The 21,066-nt window shown below is 39.0% G+C and overlaps 1 long non-coding RNA gene across 3 annotated transcripts in view; it reads right to left on the bottom strand.

Moving 5' to 3' along the window:
- Positions 1–21,066, bottom strand: part of LOC118173371 — a 76,424-nt gene that overhangs the window by 22,330 nt on the left and 33,028 nt on the right. For 2 of the 3 annotated variants that reach the window (XR_004754160.1, XR_004754161.1), the window contains exons 2-4: positions 12,216–12,312; positions 11,921–12,083; positions 11,709–11,814 (exon numbers count right to left, since the gene is read on the bottom strand). This is a non-coding gene — a long non-coding RNA (uncharacterized LOC118173371). Of the gene's footprint in view, positions 1–9,165; positions 9,294–11,708; positions 11,815–11,920; positions 12,084–12,215; positions 12,313–21,066 lie in introns of those variants that run through there. The other variant, XR_004754162.1, reaches the window with a different exon arrangement.

The raw sequence follows: 21,066 nt of genomic DNA, 5'->3' as shown, positions 1-21,066 counted from the left end.
CCTCATCACATCACAAATTCATAGAATGGCTTAGGTTGGAAGGGACCTTAAAGATCATCTTGTTTCAGCCTTCCTGCTGTGGACAGGGACGCCATCCACCAGGATCAGGTTGCCCAGGGCCTTGTCCAACCTGGTGTTCAACAGCTCCAGGGATGGGGCATCCACAATTCATACGCACAAAAAAGGCAGTCCCAATGATGGTGGGCTGCCTGCAGACTTCAGTGTTTGAACAGGCCTCTCCACAGGTTAAGCCAGGCAGAGAGCACGTGGAAAACCATGGTTCCTTGGGTCTGTGCACAGGAATTGTACTAGTCTCGGCAGCAGCAGGGTAGTCAGGTGTTTTCCACACCACCCCATTTCTTGTGCAGCCCACAGGGTCCCAGTCTCCCTCCCTCAGGCACGGTTCAGCTCTCAGCAGCACTGCAGGCATTGGTACACCCCCCACACACACTCACTCTGCTCTGATTCCTAAAGGACCACTTTGGCATGTGACAGTGACTGACCCCTTCCAGCACGCTGCAGGACCAGATTCCAGTATGGCTTCATGAGGAGAGCTGCTAAATGTTTAATGCTAGCTGCAGTGGAGAAACACTGTAAACATTTCCTGTAATTGGTCTGCTTTAAAAATTGATTTCATGTGAAAAAGCAAAGGAAGTATCACACTGTACTCTACGGCTCAGGGGTGCTCATAAGGCCTGAGATGTAAAAATAAGAGGGGAGGAGTTGTCACTGCAGCACTTCTCTTCCAATCTGGTCCTGAGGGCAGACAGCAGACGTGGCTGTCCCCCAGCAGCATGCCCACTCTCTTTAACCCTCAGACAGTGCTACAATGAGAGACAGAGAAGGGGTGCTGGGGCTATTCACCAAGCTGTAGGAGCAGCTTACAGGTCTTTGCCTTTACTCCTATGTTCAGCCCAAGTGCCTCCACTGATGTAAAGAAACACAGGAACAGACAGCAAACATGTTCTGAAGGGGAAAAGGGAAGCACGAGCATGAAGAAGGGAACTCTGTGACTTAGGTGACAGAGACTGAGAGGACTGGAGATTGCTTGTGCTGTGCATTATCTGTCCTCAGGACCAGAGATAACAGAGCTGATAATACAAAAGCAAGCTTACTGTGAATTTATGAATTGGTAAGTCACTTTCTTCTAACAGCCCACAGTGAATCACTGTTTGCTCCTATGTTTCTGTAACATGTTATGCATTCCTTACCTGCTATCAGACTTTATTTCAGTTTTCTTATTTGTCAGACACAGAATTCAAGATTTCTCCTAAATCAACTTAGCAAAACTGTGATATTTTCAGTCCTCTTGATTTCTACAAAAGGGAAGGAAAAGTGGTTTATTCTTTCAAGTCCTCCATCTAGTTTCAACTTCTAGAGAGTTTGGTTAGTCATTTTCTTACATTGAAAAACAGGTGGGCATCACTGTGTCTCTGGTAAGAAGACAGAACAGCTCAGTGGGCAAGGGCTTACATACAGGAAGGCATTGCTCAGTTCCTGTTTTTACTATTCATTTTTTTCATAAAGGTACAGAATCTCCCTCCTATCAGATCCATCAAGCAGAGAAGGTATTTCTGTATGTTCACCTACTCAGTATTTCAACCACTGTCCATCCAGGGACAGTATTATCTCTTTACAGTAGGACTTCTACTACTGTGAATATATATACTGTGGTTTTGATCCTGTTCAACCTGTGCCTCTCATTGCCATAAAACACAGATTTTAATGTCCCTTTCATCCCAGGATCTAGCAGCCTAGAGCTAGTATTAACTGATCATTCTGTTCATTTTGTCTTGCAGGATTTCCCCGTGGTATTTTCACCATGATGGAGGACAGATTTCTTACTTATAGGGGCTTATGTTATATCCCTTTTCTATCTTTTGAACACTGGTAGTATCACCCACATTTCTATAGGAAAAAAAAAAAATCCACAAAAACTACCTATCCTTTTTATTAAAGACTTTGTTCTTGTGTTGTGTTCCACATTCCCTATGAGCACCTGTCACTCTCATTACTTATGTAAGAAAATAATTTGTCCCATCAAAATTTCTGTTGCTCTTTAATAAGAAGTAATTAAGTATGGAAATAAAAAATCTATTTTCCTCCAGACACAGACTGATTGGCTTATACATTAGCTGTATCTACTAGACTGTTGTCTGTACATGTGCAAATGAACAGGTGTGCGTGCAAGAGACAGTGAAAGAAAAAAATTACTGAGGGAAACACAACTTGAGGAAATCAGTTTTGCATTTAGATTGATTTCTGTCATGAGGCCAGGTAAATGTAACTTGAGTGAGACCAAAGTTGCTAGAAGGAACATATGATGTTGAGCACCAAACCTGAGACTCTCAAGGCTTTTACCCTAGTTTTAGCATTCTACATCTGAACTGCCCAAAACACTCTGTTCAAAAGGTCATCACTCAAACTTCAAACTACCACAGTTTATGAAGTATGTGAACAGGAGCATCACGAGCACCAGAACATATATCTATACCAAGCAAACACAAAGCCTTCCCATTAAGGAGAGAACAATCTGGCTGATCGGGAATGTTTGGACAACCTTAAGGTTTGTTTTTCCAAAATCAGATCAGTCCTAATACATCATAAAAAAAAATAAAAAATAAAAAATCAAGACTCAAAAACTTCCTAATAAAAACAGCCAGTGGATTATGCTACCTAGAAAATGAGAAATATATATAAAGGAAAATACATTCAAATTAAAACATTTCCTAAAAAAAAAAAAAAAAAAAAAAAAAATCAATTCATAGCTCCTTCCTCTACAATAGTAATTCAATAACAGCCATAATCCAGTCTTATCTGGTGTAGTATGTCAAAGAAAGTGCTCTGTCTTTTAATGATCATCATCTTCAAGCTGTTTTTTCCCCTCAGAGGTTATTATACCTTCAGGCACTATTAGCTTCCTACAATGACTCTTTGCTGTTGGATGATGGGGCATCCCTTAAGGAGCTGTAATACCGAAGACGACTAGTCATGTTCTTTTACTACAGGTTGAGAATATGCAAGAGATCTTGTAACTTAAGCCACTGAAAAAAGGAACAATTAACTGGCCCAAGGATTCTTGTGCTGCTGCAGAAAAAGGCATTTTCTTGTTGGATTTCTTGGTTTTCATCACCACTTGCCGCAGGGATTAAGGTAAGCTCTTTTCATTTACAAGTAGAGTTGCTCAGGAAAAGAGGAGCTTTCCTTCCTTTTCTTAGATAAAAGCCCTAGCTTTGTATGCCTTTAAAGAGAATTCTAAAGAAAACACTGTTCCTAACACCTCTGAAATTTCTCCATGCTAGAAGTCAGTATACCTTTGGCTCTCCCTCCTCAGCCATACTTCAAACAAACGTTCCCTTATTGGTTTGTATCAGGTTAATGGTGTATGCACACTACACATTTTTTATACACACAAACACAGACACACAAGTAATAAATAAGCTTTACAGTTGGCCATGGTACATCAGATGAGTATTGGAAGAAAAGCTTGCAGTGATGGCCAGCTTGGGCATCAGCAAGACTGAAAGTGCAAGGAGGGAAGTCAAAGAGGCAGAACTAAAGCCACATACAGACAGCACACTTCCAGCCCAGAAAAGCATCTTGTTCTTAATGTGAGACCAGAGAGAGCAGAAGTTCATCACCTAGTTGAGAAAATACTTATGGTGAAAATATTTACTGTAAAGGATTCATATGAGCTGAAATTCCATGCAAGCTTATGAGGAACAGTACTATTCTTGATCATAACTGAGACAGTGACAGTGATGTGATAAGGATGATTAGATCCATAGTAATGCTTAACTCTGATAGAAGAGCCACCTAAAAATGATTAATAGGGAACTAAGAAATTGAAGATAAAAAGGGAAGACATTTATGGGCTGCATGGGGACTATTTAGAAACCTAAATGAGATATTCAGAAGAAATGCTTGCCACCTATCCTTTCAAAATGATCAAAGAAAGTTTGATATAAAACCAGAATTAAAAACAAACAAACAACAACAAATGACAATAAAAGTGTCCAGTAAGAGAGGACATCCTTCTTTTAAAGGAGAAATCAGATCCAAAACAGTAAAAGAGACAAGTTGAAACTCCGACACATTAAATAAGAAGCCATAAGAAAGTAGGACAAAAAAAAAGGTGGGGGGGAGGGGAGGGGGGGGGATTTCTAACCGTCAACATGTTATAGACAAAAAAAAAAAAGTAAATAGCAGAAACTTTTTCAATCCACAATCCAAAAAGGAATCCTACCAAAGAGTCTGCAGGTCTGATAAGAAATTGAGCTATTAAAGAAAGATTGAAGGAAGATAAAACCATTGCAAAAAAAAATCAAAAAAGAAAAGAAAAAGAAAAATCCAACCCTAACTGCATTCTTTACATCAGCTTTCTTGATGGAAGAGATTAAGGATGTTCAGCTATCAGTGAGTTTTTCATGTCGTTTTTTTTTTTTTTTTCCTACACAGGAAATATGTCTGAGGAATCGTGTCAAACTGAAATGTCAGTAGAAGTTTCAGAATAAATGAATAAAATTACTAGTAACAAGTCACCAGCACCAAGATAGTATTGGATATGAAATAGCCAAAGTACTTACTGTGGCATGTACCCTATCACTGAGCATTCAGCTCAGTATTAAAGAGAGAAAAAGTGAAAGAATGACAGCAGTTTTTAAAAGGCTTCACAGAATGAAGGAGCTAGGTCCATTAAATCTGACTGGTTGGCTGAAACAGAATAGAATTAGCAGACAAATCAATTTAATACAATAAGAAACTGCTAAAATGGCTACTGTTAGAAGAAAAAAATCTTGACTCACAAACATACTTTGAAGGATTTGATAAGTTTGTGAACAGGAAAGACCTGGGTGAAATATTGTACCTCCAACTTCACAGAAGCTTTAGGTCATATTCTTTATCTAAAGCTTGTTAAGAGCTGCAGGTGTACTGGGATAAAACAAGATGGTATCCCTGAACCCACCAACAGGCTGAGAGGCAGCAAACAGAGAGTAGGAAGAAAGAAACTGTCCCATGGGATCTGTTCACTGCATTGGCACATGACAGGGAAACCAATGCAACTCCTCAGGTGAGGAATTTCACCAAATATACAAAGCTATTCCTGCTACTCAAAACTAAAAGTGGCTCTGAAGTATCTCGTACATAAAGCAAGTGGGTGAGAGAATGGCAGATAAAACAAAATGTGAAGAAATGAAAGTCATGAAGAGGAAATACATACACCTCAGTTATCTCTGGATTAACTATGACCATTTAGAAAATATTTTAAAGTAAATGTGAGAAGCTCTCTAGAAAGATCCTCTTACTTTAAATGGTGGTTTTAAAGAAAAAATAAAAAAATACAATGCTAGAACCTATTAGGAAAGCAGTAGTCAATTTAATAATACAAAACAGAAACAACCTTTTTTGACTATAAATCTACATGTGCCACCTCTGTAGAGGACCCTAAAATTGATGGAGCAGAACTAGGAAAAGCAATGGAAGGGAGTAACCTGAATGATCAAATATATGAAAAAAGCCTATAAAACATAGTTTTACCACTGTTTCCCAAAATATAAGATACAGGGGGGTAAAAAATTAAAATGGCAGAAACCAGTCTGAAACAAGCAAAAGGAAGGTCCTTTTTCACCAAAAAAATTATTTCTTAAATCTCCTTGCCACAGGATCATGAGTACCAACTGTTCTGACAATTTTGAAGGAAAAAAATAGACAAGTTCATGGAAGAAAGATATTATATATGATTACTTGAACATTACATCCAACTTACAAAACTCCCTAAGCCACAACTGCCACAATCTATAAAGGTAATTGGGGAGAAAAGTCACTATTTAGCGGTTCTCTTCTTCTGCTCTTTCTTTGAGAGCCTGCTACAGATCACTGCCAAAAACAGAATATGAGACTGAAAAGACTTGGATTACACTGATTATGGCTGTTTCTGGTTTTATGGCAATAGAAAATGTTAAGTATAGTTGTAAGAAATGATTATATGGAACTGTGATTAATTGGACACAACAGCAAACTTTGATGATTTTTTTAAGACTCTTTAGTAAAATCTTCAAAGTTAATGGAAATTTAATATAAAATGTGTTTCATTTAAATAGGTATTTAAATAGGAACGCTTTAATTAAATACTTTCATAGCAAGTGGCCTTGATAATAAGTTAAATGTAGTTTCCATTTTACATAAACTGTTACCATTCTGAAATGTCTTTGCCATTCAGCTTGGGAAAAATGCCAAAATGATGAAATTTAACTTGAGCATTTAAACCAAATTAAAAAAAAAAAAAATTCACTCCCCCCCCCCCCCCCCCCCAAACAAACCAATGTATGGGGGAAGAGTTCTAATTAAAACAGCCCTTTTCAGCAAAACAGCTGTTCTGATTAAACAAATTACCATCCGGCTTCACTAAATAAGGTCACTCATATCAGGCACACTCTGGCATCGTTGCTGTGGTAAATTCAACTTGATGCATTTTCCTTTAGAAACGTGGGTTCATTATTCAGGTCAGACATCAGTGGAGAACAGAGAAGAACCCCTCAAGATATACGGCACAGGAACATTTGTATTTTCAAAGTGAACTGGGTCTTACTATGGTGCAGTCCAAATTAAACTCCGAGTATAACCTCATAAAGAGCATCCATGGACACTGAACCACAACAGTCAGCATCTTCAGCTGCTTCATACAATATTCACCACCTTTTCTTTCTAAAGAAATCACAGCTGCCTCTTTCAATCTCCAACCAGGCTCTGTTCTGTATCATTGTGTCGCCAGTCTTGTTTATGAGACATGGTCAGGTTTGGGTCTTGGATTTGTGGTGGCTTCTTTTTGGCTTTGTTCGGTTGTTTTTTGTTGTTATTTTTTAATTATTATTATTTTTCCCCTTCTCCTTGTACAAAACACTTCCAGAGTAACTCCCTTACAAGTGGAGGTATTCAAAATATAACACGGTCTACTGAGCTTCCAAGGACAGGGATTTATGTGGCTAGAAGAGGGGAGACAATGCATCCTTGTTAGAAAAGCTCTTAATCTTAACAAGCTCTAACGACAGAGGCTGAAGTGCCTAGTGAACTCAAAATACACGAATATGATTCGATCCTGAGATTCCTATCACAGCTCTTCCAAGATCACCAGAACTGAGGTAATTTTTGGCTGCCTTGGGTCAATTCACCAAAGGGAACTACACCAGAAATAGCATTTCCAAAGACCCTGTGCATGGCCAAGTTCCTCACAATAGTCTACAAAACATTGCAAGAGCAAGATGTTTAGATGTAGAGCTTAGGGATATGGTTTAGTGGGGACTGTTAGTGTTAGGTCAGAGGTTGGACTTGATGATCTTGAGGTCTCTTCCAACCTAGAAAATTCTGTGATTCTGTGATATTTCTTTAAAAACATCTTTTCGTATAATTTCCCAGAAGTTACTAGGCCTAGTAAAAAGATTTTTACTCTCTCTTTTCTAGATGCAAATGAAGCATGATCCTTCTTCATTTGCATTTTCATGGTTTTCAAGCTATGCAAGTTGTACTAACACCAATATTACACAAACTTGCTGAGACGCTCCTAACTTGAATAACAAAAAAATGCTGAGTGGATCCTGGAGTTTCCACTCACTTAAACTGTGGTTTAATTACTTCTTCATCTTTTACTGCTAATAAAGAATTGATGTTTATCATTTACATTCAGCAATATGTAAAGCTATTACAGGTATGTACATCGTGAAAAGTCTGAAAAGCATATAAATGTAAGGTCTGCGCAATTATGTTTGCCAAGAGTATGGCACATTATTCTAATTTAAAATTTAGCCTCAGTCAATTTAATTTCAGAATGGAAAGAAACCTATTACTGTACTGAGATTTCAAAGATTTCTACCTTCCTTATGATACTGAATTTTGGTGAATTAATCCAGCCAGGGAACCTTCAAAAGCCTCCTGTGCTGTAAGTCTGTATGTCATCTCAAAGCCTCTGTTTTCTCACATCTCTCAGCTCTGCACAGCCCAGTCCCCAAAATCCTTGCCCAAATTCTTTTATTTTTAAAGCCCAAGATGCTACTTTCCAGAGACTTTTAACAGTTCCTTACACTAGGTACAGTCCCTGAATTCCCCCCTCCAGTAAATCCATCCCTGCCTTAGCCCAAGAGAGCACTGGAGGTTTCTCATTATCAAGAATAAGCCACAATAACTAGCAAAAATCAAAAACTGCACTTGAATAGCAGCTTTGAAAAACAGCTCCCTTCAGTGTATGTGCCTAATCTGTTTTTTTTTCCTTACTAGGACTACAAGGTGCACCTCTTGATCCCAGTCCTGACTTTCAGCCCATGCTGTCTGTATAGAAGAGATCAATGGAAAACATGTTAGGGAGATGGAAGGGACTTGTCTTGCTCAAACTGAAATACATGTTGGGGGACTTCTGCTAAATTCATTTTGAATTGATCTAGAACATTTAATTTGACCCAAAAGAAAGTAATCTTGGCTTTGCTATATGGATTATTTAACTTTTTTGTTGATGTTCTTTAACCTTCAAGTTCAGGTCACTCTCTTCCATGAGAAATACTACTTTGAAACAAAAAGTTGGAAAGCTTTTCTTGATGTAATGATCCCAAACTGAAACATTTTATTGGAATAACATGGTGAAGAAGCACGTGGGTATGCTGCTCTGGGGTGAGGCTGCTGTCACTTACAGGTCCAAGAGCCTGCCTTGGTCTCAGCAGTGCAAACAAAAAGAGGGGGCTTCAGCCAAATATGCCAAAGTGCTTTGATGCTTTCTAAATCTCTGTCCCTGTGTTAGTATGAATTACTGCCAGAATGCAATCTGAATTCGTAAACAGCATGCACCTCCCTGCCAAAATCCCATTTTTGAACATACATGCTCTTTGCCAGAATGCCACCCAGTTGCTTCCAGACCTTCTGGCCACATGAAGAAAAGAGAGACAGTGACTCAGCTGAAATGAGCCTCAAACCCTGCAGTGCTGCATCTCAGAGAACAACCACTCCTTCCCCAGACACTTTGCTCTGCAGACCCATCCATTCCCCAGCACAGCACAGCCTCCTGGGGATGCTTACTAGCATTTTTCTGGGCACACTTTGCTGCTAGACCTCCCCGTATATTCTCAGAGGACTCAGACAACCACAGACATCAGCTCTTTGAGGTTATGCATGTTTTTTTCCATCCATAAGACCTTTTACAAGCTGCAATGACCTGAAACTTCATAAACAGTCCCAACATTTTATATCCTTCATTGTGTATCCAGTCATACCACCACAATTACATATCCCAGGAGACGCAGCAGTAGATCTCACTGATAGACAAAAAGCAACTGATCCACATAGCATGTTTCTAAAACTGGAAATAAAAAAATAATACTAGGGGACAAGCCATTCTTTCCCTCCAGCCAAAAACACTGCCTTGATTTTTCCAGTGCAAAGCCACATTCTGTGACAATTATTTGGGTTTAAATGTCTCCATTTCTACTCATTTGTACCCAGACAGCTGTGAATCAACGAGTTAGAGCCCACTTATTCCCCTATATCTCCAATATTATTATTAAGTAATTCCAGCCAAGGAAAGAACCTGATTTTGTGTGTTTGTATTTTTGCTGTTCTCAGCTGTACCCTTTTTTCAATGTGATTCACCAGTGACAGCCCTGCAGAAAGTGCTTTTAACACAATGTACTTATAAATTATGAAAAAAATAGATTTACAATCTAATCTCTCCATGTGTAGCAATGTGTATTAAGTTCTGTTAGCATCAGAAACAACTGTAAATTTAGTGTATGCCTAAGAAGTGTATGCTCATATTATCATCAGTAAAAACCATGTGCTTTTTTCTCGGTCCTGCTATTTAAATGAGCTAGAAACAGTCTTACTGGAAGAAAAAGTTTTCCCAGAATTCTTGGTTAGTTCAAAGCAGAAACAGTCCACTTAAAAATGAGTTAATGGTTGATTTTTCCAGCTAGTGTCTACACTTTAGTCATTAACTAACAAAATGTTTACACCTATAAAAATATCTGTTTCCTAAGGATTATTAATCATAGTTTACTGAGAAGCCATCAGTTAAATAGTTTAGTTTCCCTCCCCTTTAGAAAATTAAAATGCAGAGATATTCATTTCTGCAATGAATATCTATCCAGTAATTACCATATTTACTTTTCATTTATGGGGGAATAATCTGTTTTAATTAAGCCTAACTGAAGAACTTTTATCAGATGTAATTATCCCTTTCGATAAATATGTCTCCACTAATTACATTTAACCATGGGATTTATAGCTCTTAAGTCATTTGGTGGGAAACATAATAAATCTTTAGTAATACATGCTAAATTACTATAAATTAATTCAGATCATTAACATAATAAACAAATTAGGATAATTTCACTTAATTAGTTTGGGTGGTTAACTCAAAATTCCTCCTAAAGATTCATGGTATTCAAAAATTTACCAGTACTTTTAGAGATATTTTTTTATAACAGACCTTTTTGAATATTTACGCAGAAAATTATACCACTGCTGGAATGCAGTAAACACATATTCCTATTAGATAAAAGAGTCTATTCGGAATTGATACTGGGTCCTTCTTAAATGCAGTTAAGTGTGCCTCCCAGGTTTTCAAGTTTGTACCAGTGCATATCAAAGAACCTGAATGGCAGCATGATAAATTTAATTTTAGAAGTAAACTCCTTCCTCTCTCCTTCTTAACTTTTCTACTTTTTGCTAGTCATCAAAAGGGGCTGTTACAAGCAAAGGTAACCACAGAGCTCTTCTCCTGTGGCCAAGCAAAGAATAACGGGATGCAGCATGGGATGCAGCAAGGACAGTAGGTCGGCTTGCCTGGTGAGGTAGATGGCCAGCCCTGCATTAACCCCACTGCCTGTTTCCCTTTTGTTTCTGGTGTGATGCACTGGGGGGGGGGGGGGGGGGGGGGAGGACAACAGAACCAACTGGCACCACAAGCTATAAAAACAATCTTGCAGCCTCTTCAGAGGCACTTGAGCACTACCTGCTGTGGCCTGTCCAACCCCAACATACACTGACAAACCACCACACACAGGCATCTTATCTCAAACAACAGCTTACGCCCCATTTCACGTCAGGAGGGCGCATACACAGCAGGGCAGGGACCTGACACCACGTATGTAACCGAACAGCTATCAGAAACCTCCTTGCCCCTACATCACTCAGAGATGTTCCTGCAGTGGGTTGTATTACACTTGTAGAGTTTTCCCCATTGGCACAGAGTATGGAGGCAAACCTTACACAATATCAACGTGCTGGCACACAAACAGTTTATAATTCCTGCTGACAAACATACCATCTCAGCGGTGTTTCCACCTCCTGCTAGTTGGAGATAAGTCTTGGGCTTAGTTCAGCCAAAGTCAAAACCCATCTATATATTTACACAGAAATCCCTCATCAGATTACATGTTCAGGTGAGGAATAAAGATGAAAGCAGATGAGCTTTTTAGTCATGAACTTTGGAGCTTAATCTTCTTAGATGAACTCAGACAAGCAAAGAGCTTCCCTGCAGGCAAAATCTTTCTCATAAATAGAGAAAAATACCAATCAACAAGACTTATTATTACAAGAACATTTTAAATCTTTTTCCCCAAAGCATTATTGGATCTTTCTGGTGGGAGTGCCACATTTATTCCATGTTGTCCTACTTTGCTGTGCTGATCCTTGAGAGGCAGGAGGTGTCTGGTTTAATGGCCACTTACCAGGCTTGCTGCTTTTTCTGCTCTTTAAGTCACAGCTTGTGTAGATGAGGCAAACAGAAGAGACAGCTTCCCATATCTCAGTATCAGATCTCAGAAAATTCACTGCCTATAAAGCAAAGTAAGGGGAAAAAATGGTATCTCAACTTCATTTTTATGTGCCAATTTTGTTCTTAGCATTTTTTCTACTCCCTCACTGGCTCCCCAGTAAAGACCTTCCTTCTAGGCTCCCTGGGTTGTTCTGCCCAAAGTGACCCTGAGTCCAGAAACCTTCTCTAGCCAAGACACATCACCCCCCCCCCCCCCCAGTCCCAGGAGGTGGACAGGCAGAAGGTACAGTTATAGCATGCTGCAGAAGAAGCTCTCAGGAGCACAGGGCTGACAGAGCAGCAAAAAAATAAAGAAAGAAAAGAAAAGCCATGACTTCAAGCAGGCTTTTTTTTCACCCTGCAGTCATGGCATGACTTGACAACATGCCTTCACATTAGTTTGAAGACTGAAAATGCTTACACTGGCACCAAGACAGAAGAGTCCACATCAGACCCTCTCATTGGAGATAGGGCAGACCCTCCCCTCATTGAAAGCTGTGGCTTTAGGGCTCAAACTCCTTGGGGAAAATAATAATAACAATAATAATCACTCTTACACACTACCTAATACCAAGGACTAGAGCAATATGAGATCTGCATCACGCATGGAGCTGGAGCTATCACCCCTGCGAAGGAGTGAATTTCACCCTGAACTGAATCTTTTAATAAGTCAAGAATTGTCCATCCTTGTGCCTTGTTTTATAAAGATGGATTGTGCAGATTTTTTTTATTTTACTTAATACTGGAAACTCACATTCCTATTTGTATTTCCTAACTGCCATGTTAACTTTCCTCCCATTTTACTTAACTCATTTTTTACCTTAGTCATATTAATGGTTATATAATAATATTAGACAATGTTCACTAACCATTAACTCCAGAAATAATGGTTGTGCTAAATCAGAGTTAATTAGTGTGTCACAAACTCCAGTCCAAGTACAGGGTGATGACTTAATGAAAAAAATGCAATGTCACTTCACCAAGAATTACATATACAATTTTAAGAGGTATTTTAAATATTTTTCTTAATAGCTGTCAGCAGAAGCGATGTGATGTGATTCTTTAGAGAGCATTGCTCTTTACTGAGTACAGGCAAGTGAGCTATCACCAGCCCTACAATGGCTGCAGAAAACAGATTTAACATTAATTTATGAATAGCTGAACTTTTTCTCTTTAATGTTTAATAGTGAATCATGCTCTAAACCCTTTATATTTCACTGCACATCAGCAAGGTTGTCAGGAGCAAAAGATCAGGATAACATAATTCTTATGACTTGTTCTCAGCATCCCTCATTTATTCCTGAAGCAGCCTGAATCATCTTGAAAGTAGGACGCATGGGGTGGCAAAATTTAAATGAGAAAGGAGTTGCTCTTTAAGGGCCATCAAGTTTTTAAAAGCATAACTTCCAGCTGAAACCGTGTGAGCAGGGATTCATTCACTCACACAGACACAGTCACGCACATTCTTTCCTAGAGGCCATAAGCAAAGCAAGGTCAGGCCACTGGCCATGCTTGGGTACCTGCATTCCAGCACCCATCATGAAAAGAAAGAAAAATATGGATGGCAGAAGGTGAACATGCTCTCTTAAAGCTCAATATTTTCACCTTTCCAAAACTTCCAATTCACTTAATGTCTTGAAGAAACTGTATAGATATCCAATGGTTTGTCAGTACCTTGAGAACCCCAAAGCAGGCCTGCCAAAACATAATTGCTGTCATTGTTATCAGCAGATCACAGCATATTATGGATTCCACAGATTTTTAACTCTCCAAATTTGTCATCTATATATGGGCCGAGAGGAGTTATTCCAAGCTCCTGGAAATCCAACCATCATTTCAGTACTACCAGGGAGCGTGGAGCACAGAAATGTCAAGCTCCAGGAAACAGGCTCCAGTTCAGTTGCAAGCAAAAAGCTAAGACCAAAACGTAAAGACTTCAAACACCTGGCAACATATTCAATGCCACATGGGCTACTGCAGTGCTGCTGTCACTGCTTTAACAGATGAACAGTGTTTTTCTGTCATCTGAGGAACCCAAGGTCCCTTGATGAGACCCTGCAAGAGTGACTCTCTAACACCGGATGAAGGAGAATCTCCAGTTAAGATGTGACCTCCTCTGATTTAGGAGGACGATGAGTCCTCCACAGGAAGCCCACATCCACAGGATGCTGAGTGGAAGAAGTGTGTTCCCTTACCAAGCAGACAATGGAAGAAAAAGGGTGAGGGGCTTTTGTGCAAGACTTTTTATTATTAGCACTGCTACCTGGGTGTTCTACCTACTCAAAATGTCTCTGTGATCTTTCAGGTGTGGTGAAATACTGACTGGACATAAAATTGGTTAGCCTCAATGATTAGCCTACAGTATTTCTTGAGTAGTTGAAAACTGTTGACAGGCTGCTGCTCTCTTCCTCAACCTATTTTCTCAGTGACAGTAGATACGTCCAACTCTACTGCCTTCAAGTACTCCTGATACAAACGGTTGATTATAGTTTTATCAATCCATAGAGGCTGGTTGTTATATTAGGTAATCATGAGACTGTTACAGAACTATGCAAGGGAAGTGAAGCCTCAGGCTGTTACAGTAGGTAACAAACCTGTCATTAATTACTGAGGAAAAGATTTCTGCTTTTTAAATTATTTATACAGCTGGATCTATGCTAGGGAAAGATTAAACATAATTAAAATGGAGGCTTTAAATTCCAAGGGGGCAGGCTAACTTCACAAATCAGCCAACACTGGCCAAGCACAGATAAGGACCAGAGCTAATGCCTATTCTGCCCCCGGCTTGGCACATGGCACTTCCAACACTTGCCCTGGACTGGGGTTCCCTTTATGAAATAATTTCAGATAAAGATGAAGACCTGCTAATCTCATAAACTCGCACATAGAATGCCTTGCTTAAGTACTTTATCCCTATGACTGGCATATCTTTGGAAGTGATTCTTTGTCTTAGTCTTTGAGGTTTAGCGAAGGGAAATGTAATCTTCCAGCAAGGTTATTGCCCTCCTAGGTTTCAATTTAATTGCACTGTGCTGTAGTTCAAGTACTATGTACATTCAAAAAATCTTTGGGTGAATTCAGTCCCTATAAATAACATAGTCCCCTAATAAGTAATGCAGTGTGCTAATGCTCTCCAAACCCATTTGCATTCGTTCTTCACAGGGAGCAGTTTTTATTATACTGTATTTAAAAACAAAATAAAATGTAGCAAAATATTAATCTCATTATGCTTCATTATGGTGGTCCTTACCATATCTCCTGCTATATATAAAAACAGATTAGTATTGTCTCATTTTTCAGAGCTCCAAAGTTTAATGCAAGGACTTTTTAATTGGTTTGGGTTTTTTTGTGTGTTTGTTTTCTCCAGTCCATTGATGCCTGTTCTCAGAACAAGCCACTTCAAAACTCTTGGATACTTTGGCTCTCCAGAGAAATTCAGGAGTTCTAAAGACCTTTCCTTCTAGCAACATGTGAAAAACCTGCATACACAAATATATATTTTAGTATACACACACACACACACGTGATGTCCAATTATTTTAACAGGACATAGCTATGTTAATCCTCCAGGTAGAGGATTGAAAACTGTTGCCCAGTACTACCAGGCAGACATCCTATTCAGTAGAAATGAACCTCCATCTATGCTGGGGCTTTTGAACTTTTTTTTCTTTTTTTTTTTTTTTTTAATACTGCTTCAAAGCTCTCTGTTCTGTTACCTCTAGTTCAGAGGTAAGAGGCTTTTTCTTTAGGTCACTTTGGATACACCCAATATCTTATTCACATATTGAAACTTAGAGCAAGAGCACCATTAACTCCCTTTTTCTGTCTACAGCCTCTAGTTAATACCTGTATTGCTTTATCTCTTGCTACACAGAAGAACCACATCATGCAGTATATATTTTACTGTACAGTTAGTATTCTTCTTTAAAACTAGTTATGAGATATACCTCATTATTACTTTTGAATATTAAGGTTATCTGACAAATGTTATTTGACATAAGTATCCCCCCATTATACAGAGTATTCCCCTAACACCACAATGGTTAACCTAGATTAACCTTCACGTAGTTAAATTAGCCTTTCATGTCTAATTATACCCTGTGATAGGATACATTAGTTCCAATCCTCACAGCCATAAGGGACCTGTAGTTTCAAGTGACCTCTACACATGGACAATAATCCAAATTAGAACAGACGTGAAAGCAGGATCAGGGCCAAGACATGTAGGATTTTGTACAAGTTTCCAAGGTCAGCTTAAAGATTTGAAGATTTGAAGACTGGGCACTGCTCTATTTGGGAGCTCATGGAAAAATAACCCATTTTAAAACTGACAGCTAGGAAGTACTCAGCAAATAATCTAGTTGTGCACAGATTAACTTTTTATCACATGCCTGTATTCTAACAGATTCATCTGCTGTCCTCCGCTACCTGTTGTAGCAGTACACCTGCTGTAGCTGAGAGGATATAGGAACGTTTTGTACTGCACTACTAGTTTTTACCCAAACAATAAATTGTTGCTATCTGTTATACAATAATAAAGTTGGCTTTTGATGCTGTTAATTTTTATTTAAGTGATGATTTTCCCATCAATTTGCCATCCTCATTTACCTAGCCCAATTTAACTGTAATTTGGTTGTTCAGTCATTTTGATAAGATGCTGAATTTGCATTTAGAACTCAGTTGATATAGGGTAATAAAATTGTGTCACCTAATGACTGCAGAAATGTTAAACTGGTACAAAATACACCTTTCTTCTGATGTCTGCTTTGAGCAAAGACAACTGCTTTCCATACCAGACAAAGCTGTTCAGGATAGAAAATCCATGGAAACCAAGCTGATGCCAGATGCTGCCAGTTTCAGACCTCATCTCGAGAGCAGCAGTTCCAAATTATATGGCCCTCCCCTAACACAGGAGCACTGAGACACTACCTGCTCCCAGGTGAAACACCACATCTTGCAAAGCCTTTGGTTCCCATAGAGCATCCAGGGCAGAACTGCACCAGCTGCACCAACATGTGACGAGACAAGATGACACCCCAACACTACCTCTCCTAAATAAGAGGGGAAACACACGGGGAGTTGGGGAGGAAGAGACCTACATGAAATTGATTTTTAAACCATTGTACACATTTCTTTATTTGGAAGTTTAAGTATTAAAACCACATGGGTCTTAGCATTATCATTTTTCTCAAAGTGCAGCTTTCCCTTAGTATTCCTCTCAAGGCCACATTTCAGTTGTGCAACTGAGCAATAGCAAAATGGAACAGACATGCTAGGAATCCTCACCTACAAATCAAGACAGATCTTGTGTTCTTAATGCTCAGAACTGGCTGAACTTTGAGCAGCACCTCCAGCAGCTTCTCTCTAGCAAGCTGTAGACTCTAAGGGATCAGTATGAGGGCATGTCAGGTGGAGGAAGAAAATATCAGTGCCTGAAGATCTTCAGCACAATAACAGAAATTCACCAATGGCTCCTGGGGAGAGCTGATGCTTGAAGTTCTTTTCTCTGGCTATAGTCTAGAGAGATATCTGGGAAAATGAGAGATTTGCCACTGGCTTAACTATGATAAGGACATTGCCCTTTAGACAGGAGTCATTCTGAACCTCCAGTGAACCCTGGAGAGAATATTTGTTCAAGCAGGTCACCGGTTTCCCCACCACTTCACACATTGTTCACGCTGAGCTGACCTGAGGTAACTACCCTGCAGCACCGCACATCAACTCAGCAACAAATGCATCTAACATTTGACATTTTATGCAATCTATATCTCATTCAAGTACTTTTGGCCCTTGTAGTATGCAGTGATATTGTTTAGCACAAAACATTTTTTATATTCATCTCCCCACTCTTTTGACCTATATGTTCAACTGTCCCATAACTGTAATAGGGCATTTGGTTACCACCTCTACCTCCTGAATAATGCACAGAGTGGCACTGCAGCCTTGCTCTCAGAAGACTACTCCTATCACAGCATTTGCACATCCTGCTCTTAGACTTCTCTCTGCAGTCTGTGTTCTCCCATGCAGCGGAGAGAGCCCCTTCCTGGCTCTACAGTTCAACTGGAGTTCAAAATACCTCTTGCTTTGGATGGATGAGTGGCTAAGGAAAGCAGAGGTGTCTGTGCTAAGACAGAAGGCTGTTACCTGCCTTATAAGGGGCACAAACCAACAGAAAGTTTCACTGAGGCTAAGAGACAGTATGTCTGAATACACCCAGTCTGCCACATTGACTCACATCAATGGACACCATCCCCTCAGGCAGCCCTCCAGGCTATTCCCTGCTAACTACAGACCAGAAATGAAAATGCAAAGTGACAAGCCTTTGCCCTGTGGTGTCTTTTCCAAAGGGCTGGAAACTTCCCATACAGACAGAACATAGAGTTCTACCACAGACTTCACGGCTTCATAGAAAGGGTTTAGTGGTTTAATGGTTTAGTGGAGGACTTGTTAGTGGACTAGATGATCTTGGAGGTCTCTTCCAACCTAGATGATTCTGTGAAATGCCAAAAAAAATAAAAAATAAAATTCCAGCTCGAGTTCAATGCTAAATCTTATACTCAGGCAGATACTCAGCTGGTGTAAAGCAGCACATTCCAGTAGGATGGGAAGGGAGCTGAAAATCTTCAAAGCTGTACCAGTTTACACCAGCAGAAGATCTAGACCACTGCACTTACTAAGGAGTTGGCTCGCAATCAAAGAGTTACTAATATTTAGTGTCTGCAAAGAGCTAAAACTAATAAAACATTCAAAAGAGGCAGGAAAAAATACCCCAAACGAGTGAACATGTAATTATGTACTATAATTTCTTAAAGTACTTTCAGCCCCCACAACTCAGTGTATGACTTTATTATTAATGACTTATGTGCACAAGTAACAAAGGACAATGCTACCATTTGCAGTTCATAATTATGCCACATTTGTCTGCCACCACTGATTCACTAATACTAATTTTGTTTAACATACAGTGTGTGGAGAACTGTACAATAAATCTTGTGATATAATGCAGTAACATCTCCCAAGCTTATCTATGTGATTTCTCTCAACTTACCCAGAATACAGTTCATCTATTTCATGTTCTCTATACACCATGTTAGGAATTAATAGCGATAAATGCTAGTTTGTATTGCATAAAATGTGAATTATAGTGGAATTGTATTTGCTGAAAGGTCAGTACTGAGAGCATCTCACTGAACATGGTATATCAACTGGGAATCAAAGGTCTAAGAAACTATAAAATGTATTATCAGTGGAGTTGGAACACAACTAATTTGGCATTCTTTTCAAAGATACACTGCCACAGAAATATTTTACTGGTCAGTGCTTTTCTCCATTTGACACAGATATCTTCTTGAATACTATATTCTAAGATACTCTAAGATAATTTCTACCATTGGCTCTTTTAGCCCTAAATAACCAGATCCTTTACTGACGTCTGAGTTAGGTTAGATTTTAGATTAATTTTCATAATGGTCCAAACATATGATTATTACATTATGGGTCTTAGATCTTGAAATCAATATTCAAAGATATTTTTATATTCTGCATGAAGTTGCTATACTTCTGTAATTAGAGGGTACATAATTTGTATTATTCAGAACTTCTACAACAATCTTGTGGATATTATTATTCTAAAATTAACTTATGCACATTTCATTGCAAGACATTTGAGTAAAAAATAGTCAAGATATCATAACCTCTTCTGACATGTTTTGGAGACAGATAAAACTTTAAATGTCTGGGAAGGGGGTGGGAGGGAACTGTTTTACAAAGTACTTGGCGTACAGTGCTTATTCATTGCAAGAGACTGGTGTTTCTTATTGAATTTTCCCTAGTATTACAAGAAATTGAGGAGCAAAAAAAATCAGAATTGGTGAACCACAACATCCATTACTGTGCAAATGCTATGGATATAACACTATATGCTGCACTTATATCCGCTGCAATTGATTTTGATGTGTCTAGGCTAATTACTTATCTATAGATGACAAAACTACTCTTGGTCAGACCCTTGACTGCAAAACTTACCCTGTCAGTTTCTAAATCTCACCAAAATACCAAACATTCAACACCAAAAATCATCCCGAGCTAGCAGGCAAATTAGTTATAGGAGTTAACAACCCTTTTGTTTTTCCCCTTTCTTACTATCCTACCAGTACAATTGTAACAATAAAGCAGTACAGCATGGACAAGTAGGGTTTAATGACCCACTTAAAACCCAGAAGCCAAAGTGTGGCTGACACTTCATCTACCATTTATTTACTTCAGCTCAAACCTGCGGAAGTGATGCAGTAGCCATCAGCTCTGGCTTTGTTCACAGTAATATCATAAGCACGTGCTTAACTTTAATCATGTCATTGCTTCCATCCTGGACTTAATTGCTGCCTGGCTGCAGATGCTTTCCAGAATTATGTCTTGAAGTCAGTCATTAAGATTTATAGGAACAGATTTAATGGACCAACACAAGACTTCTTTCTCACTAACATCAGTGGAGGGAAACGGTCACCTGAGACATCTGCACACTAGCAGGACCATTCCTATACTTCTCACGGTTTGACTCTATTAACTCCAGCTATCCTGGCAAGTCCATTCCCTTGAGGAAGAATGAGAGTTCTCACCTGCAATTAGTATTGGAAAAGGTAGATATACCCAAAAGCTTCATTGCACTCTCTACAATAAATATCAAACAAGCTCAGTCCAAGAAGTATCTATTTTTCTGAATGTTATTGTTCTGAATATATTCCCTTATTTATTTTATGAAATAGGAGGGCTTATCTCATACCTCATAATGCAATCTCTTATTCTCTCATTGCTCATAAGGTAATCAGCTTTTTAATCAAGGTCTTCAGTTTCCATAGCCTTCCAGAAAGACAAAAAAAAAAAAAAAAACTGACAGAAGCTAAAGCCTCGTTACTCAAGTGACCTCTCTGATGCCAAAATTCCAGCCTTAAAGCATCTCCATCTTCCTCTAAAGAAAGAGCAACAATGATATGTCCTTATCCAAGATACAGTGTTCAACCTATGTTGAAGAGGCTCAATAGCATTTTTCGATCATATCACAAACAATATAAAGCCCAACATGGGAAGTACTTCCCACAGAGATATCCACAATCTCTGGTAGCTATCCTTTATAAGATGCCAGAGATGTGCTCTGTGGTGTAGAAAATAGACTATGATTTAGTTTGTGTATCAAGGTACATAAACTCAAATTAAGAAAGCTGATCATAAACCCACATTGATATCCAGCTACACCAGGGCACTGACTATAATTTGAT

The sequence above is a fragment of the Oxyura jamaicensis genome, chromosome 12, assembly GCF_011077185.1.
Source record: "Oxyura jamaicensis isolate SHBP4307 breed ruddy duck chromosome 12, BPBGC_Ojam_1.0, whole genome shotgun sequence".
NCBI lineage: Eukaryota > Metazoa > Chordata > Aves > Anseriformes > Anatidae > Oxyura > Oxyura jamaicensis.
This window is presented reverse-complemented; position numbering and strand designations above follow the sequence as displayed.